The sequence below is a fragment of the Neolamprologus brichardi genome, chromosome 15, assembly GCF_056152115.1.
Source record: "Neolamprologus brichardi isolate AB-2024 chromosome 15, ASM5615211v1, whole genome shotgun sequence".
Classification (NCBI taxonomy): Eukaryota; Metazoa; Chordata; class Actinopteri; order Cichliformes; family Cichlidae; genus Neolamprologus; species Neolamprologus brichardi.
In genome coordinates, this window is record NC_142118.1 from 1,704,351 (window position 1) to 1,709,807 (window position 5,457).

Here is a 5,457-nt window from a genome sequence, read left to right on the forward strand (position 1 = left end):
TTTATAGATACATATATATTTAGTCATATTTTCTTTTTTACCATGTCTCTCTAATATTTAGCTCCTTACTATTTTTCTATTTTTTTTATTATTTTATTATATTTTCTTCTACTGTACCATGCTGCTGAGTGTCTGCTGCTCGTCAAACACATTTCATTGCAATGTTGACCCTGTGCTAACTTGCATATGACAAATAAAACTGAAAACATGACAGCAACAGTAAGGAATCAAACTGTGTGAAACCAAAGTTGTGCGTAAAGCAGCGTTACCACATTTTTCCAGATATAAAACAGTGAAATAAAAGTGGAACACGTACTTTTATAAATTGTCTAGTAAAACTTACATTATTAATAACTTCCCTCTCACAACGAACATCTGTAGAAAGTGTAACACAGTATAGCTTTCTGACTGTCTGAAACAAGAGGGGAGGACTGGATCCACTCATGGTCAGCAGTGTCTGAGATGAGAGTGAGGACTCTGGGATTGACCGACTTTTTTCTTCCTGGACTCAACCTTGGTGCCTCCCTCAGGATTTATGGAAAAGAAACACCTTTATTGATGAAAGGGCGAGAGAGACTGAGGGAATTAACACCCTGAGGTGGGATATGGTCTGGTAAACACACAAATCCATAATAAAAGAGATGTCACTGTTGAAGGCACTCCAGTGTTAAACAGGGTAGTGCATGTTAAAGCAGAAGTAACTGGCAAACATTAGGCAGAGGTGAAGGTTGTGATGCGGTCAATCTTCTCGTCAAAACAAAAACAAAGAATCAAAAACTTTAATAACAAAAACTTTCATGTTACATGGGTTTTCTTACTGGCTGAACTTCTATGGTTGTGTTAGTCAGCGTGTCAGTGTGGATGAAACTAAACAAGCCACGAGTACAAGAACGTGGCCGGTACAGCAGAAACCGACTACTTACAACAAGCAACGATGAAGCGTGTTGGTGGCACTTCCTCCATCTGAGCATCTTCTGTGAGGCTCAACATCTCAACAGTGCAGCAGAAGCTCTTCCTCTCATCAAGTCGAGCCAGTAAAAGAAGCATCATCTCAATGACTTCTTACAAGAAACAGTGGACTGACCTCTCAGTCTGAAGTTTGAGAAGAGCATCCAGGACTTGTTTGTGCTTTTGTGCATCAACATATTTGAGGAACTTTGGTGAGGGAGGTCTTCACCAGATTCACACCAGTCAGTTGTTGGTAATGTGTCGTCATACCAACGGAAGAAAAGGAGCCATTCCTGCCATAGTTTCTGGATGCACTTGACTAGTTTTTTTTTAACTGATCTATACCTTAATTATTCTTTTTTAACAGCTTCTTCATTTCTTCTTTTTTCAGGCTCCAGTCTCAGAGAGAGACAAATGATTTGGCTCCCACTGAAAACTGCTTGTATCTAATCTGTTATTATTATGTGAAATAAAGCAAAAATGTGATGTGACAGCATATATCCATTACCAGCACAGCCATGCTTACATTCAACAATTAAAACATGTATTATGTAGCGTTTGATTGTTATAAACTTTATGGAAATCCTCCGTTAATAAAACAATCCAAGTGTTTTGAGTAGGGTTGTGTTTTTTTTTCTGAGAAAAAATTTATTTATTAACAGAAAGTTCACATGAAATCAGCAGCTTTAATGTTTTATAGCTGACAGGTTTTTTCATCACAGATATTTTTTACAGTGAAGAGGCTTCTCACTAATGTTTTGCTCAAATAAAAGGATCTAACATTGTAATTGCTAAATTCAGACCTTTCAGGGAACAAGGGTAAGCTGAGGCAGCGTGTCATCAGCATCTTTGATGCTGGATCAAAGTGAAATTATTTTCCATCAAGCTTTACGCCCAATATGACCTGCACTGTATGACCACGGGCCATTCAAAACCACTTTTCATTGATCTTGACCTCCACCCACAACATACACAAAAGAACATACACAAAGGCTGAATATCATTTTTAGTTTCTTAGTATTTTCTCTTTATTCCCACTTTTGTAAACCTTTAACTGTTACACAGAAGTTGTTCAGGCACAGTTAGTGATTATTGTAGATTTGACCTCCTCATAGACACAGAGGTTGCTGACGTGTTAGTTTCTGTGACTGACATACAAATAAGTGTGTCAAACGCACGAGAGGACAAAAAAAGCACTTTTTCTTTGAGTCATGACTCTGTCACCTGAGCACAGAAGCATGATGCACTTTTTTCTCATTCGCAGTGAGTCATGCTTCATGCTGTGAGATAGCCGTCGCAAATAAACGTCCAGAAAAGGTTCAGGAACCATCGCATCAGAACTTGGCTGCTAACTGTTGTTGTTTTTAGGTTTTCTTCATAAGCTAATCCCACGATAGCCGCCTGCACGTCCATGAATCCACTGCAGACAGTAACTGCTAATAGTAAAGATGGCACGTTGCCACTTTGCTAAAAATGTATACAAAACAGGCTTAAGTGTGTGTGTGTGTGTGTGTGTGTGTGTGTGACAGCCATACTTCTATTATAAATCCACAACACAGCTGGCTGGAGAGATGTGAGCATAACGGCATCTGCTTCTGGCCTTCTTCTCATTCACACACACACCCGCACCTCGAGCACCGGACTATAATTCATAATGAGAAAAAGATTAAATTGGACTTATGAGGAAGGCAGCGCTGTGTTTCCGGCCAAGTGTGTCTCTTAAAAATGCATCAACACTTATTACATTGTGCTTAATGGGCTTCGAAGAAATTTGTCCCTTTGCCATTTTGGTCACGGCTTAGGAAAAGTGGTCATAATGGATGCTAATTAAGTCATGACTAAAGCTGGACACACAAACTCACACACACACACACTGAGACTCTGCTGTTGGAATACGATAGACTTTCCCATCCACAGTTTGGCTGAAATTGGCCAGATATGTAATTCACAAGAAATAGCAATAAGTTCTGATTACAAGATGATGGAGAGATTGTTTCCATCATGTGAAAATACTGGCTGCACTTCCTCAAGCGCTGATGTTCCAGACATATGCGATTGTTGCCTCGAGCCAAAGCATGACACACTGTGTCTGCTTCACTGCTGGCTAAAAACTTTGACTGGAGTTGTCAACTGTTACAGATTTATTTATTTATTTAAAAAAGGAACAAAAATACTTTTACTTCACTCTGGCAGCCTCGTGAAGTCACACAGACTGCAGTTGTTTCTTTTACTGGTTTTTCTTCCTTATTTACAAATAAAATGTTTGTTAGTGTGGGAATCTATTGAGAACAAATACAATGACGCCAGGACTGACTCGTGGTTAGCGGTTCCATTGAACAGAACTATAATTATCTACTTCTCCATCTGGTCATGTGGCCTCCTGTGCCAGGAGTGAACCTCCTGCTGTCTCCTGTCTCCGCTCAGCCAAACACAGCTAAGCTTCTCAAATGAGGTCAAAGGAGCGGGCTTGGCAAAGCTTAAGATACAGCTTGGACGATGTCGTTTTCAGTGGTATCCATGTTGGCCAAATAACTGTGGTCCCGTAGCTCTTGCTGGAATCATTTATTATTATTGTTCTTATTGTTTTAACTGTTTCGTAATATTTCAGTTTTGTGAAATGGTGCCATCTGAAAGAGAAGCTTACAGCACATGTACAGCTGTGACGTGTGTGGATGGCGACAACCACAGCTGTAGTCAAACGTTTACATGAACTCTTCGTGTGCATGTTATGGCAATTTGGTGCTTTTATTTATTTATTTTCTGACTGTGCAGGAACTGTGTGCATAAGTTTGAACTGATTTTAGATGTGTGTTCACCTGTGCAGGGTCCAAAGCTTATATAAATGCTGGATGTTGGCAAAGTTCATTCAAATTGTTGGTTTCCTGGATATAGCATGGTCCACACATTTTAAATAGGACTGAGGTTGGAGCGTTGGGAAGGCCATTCCAGAAGCTCCTTTATCCAGTCCAAATGCAGTTTTGATGTGTGTTTGACATTTATTCTGTTGGAAACCCAAGTTTCAACTGTTGATTTGAGGTGGCTGAAGAATTTGGAGGCAGGCCTTCTTCATTATTCCATCCCCTTCGTGCAGGGCTGGACTGGGACAAAAAATCAGCCCAGGCATTTTGACTAGTGTCCGGCCCACCATGGTATTATAGGAAAAGCCATAAAGCCTTTACAATAAACTTATATATATAATATAAAACGACCTAATTTGTAATTACATATACCTAACTAATAGGGTTGCCAACTCCCAGCAAAAAAAAAAAAAAAGGGAACCATTCCCCCACCCTCTGTTTCAAGATGCTTAATTGACAAAACTGATTTTAATTTAATGCACGTATCAAACAAATGCACAGAAATCTATTATTTGTCTCCTGTAACCAAATAGATTCAACATCTTTCTTCAACAGAATTGCAGACTGCACTGATGGTACCTTCCCAAAGGAAAGAATACTAGTCTATATACTAGACTTAATATTTACTGAATACAATAATGTATTTCTATACATTTTACATCAGATGAAAACTTTGGGTGTAAGATTCAGATAAATATTTATTAAAAGCGAGACATTTTAAATGAGAATAAGAAAGAAAAGTAAGGATCCTGGTGTTATTTGTCTCTCAGAAACAGTTCATAACTTCAACTCATTCATGTCACTTAAAATGTAAATCTGTTTCTCCATCACCTGTTCAGCTCTGATGATTCAGTAAGGACGTCTCCTGGTTTCATCTTCATGTTTCCCTCTCACCACATATCCAAACCGACATCATGGCCAGCAGCTTTACAGCTGTGGCTCCAGCAAACATCAGCTGATACTAGAAATTAACATTAATTAAATTCTACCGACAGCTGATCAAGCTTAAATGTGCTGCTGTTGTTTAGCGCGACATCTGCTGGTTCCCTCTTTCTGGAGAGAAAAGCCGATCAGCTGATCATTGATCAGTTTCATGATTGAATTAGCAATTTTCTAGCTGAAGTAGTGATGAAATCGCGTTCCTTTTCACCTCAACTTTAAAGTTCGACCTCCTCTGCTGTGACTGGTCAAGCCCAGAGTCGATCATGACCAACTGGCCAGTCCGCCACCATTCATTTATATCGTTAAAAAAAAGAAGAAATATAACCCCATCGGCCCATAAAAACGAAAAATCACAAGCGGCCCACCGGGCAAATGCCCGATGGCCAGTCCAGCCCTGCCTTCGTGCAGCTTACCAGTACCATTGACAGAGCATGTTGCTACCACCACCATGTTTGACAACCAGGACGCCATTCTTTGGTTTGAAAGCCTCACCTTTACTGCTCCAAACATCTGGTCTCATCTAAACATAAAACGTTTTTCCAGGAGGCTGCAAATCCAGTCGAGCTTGAAAGTGTTGATTTTGGAGCAGACTCTTCCTTCTCGTTCAGCACCCTCGCAGCCCATCGTGGTTTGGTTTCCAGTAGACTGCAGGCTTGAGCTTTGTTGGTTTGTGAGTTGTTGCCAAACAGCCAAACCCATTTCCTCTCCT

General features: G+C 40.0%; 1 pseudogene; it reads right to left on the reverse strand.

Annotated features, from left to right (window-relative positions):
* Positions 1-362: 362 nt before the first annotated feature.
* On the reverse strand, positions 363-5,219 carry LOC148098369 (uncharacterized; annotated as a pseudogene).
* Between the last annotated feature and the right edge of the window lie 238 nt (positions 5,220-5,457).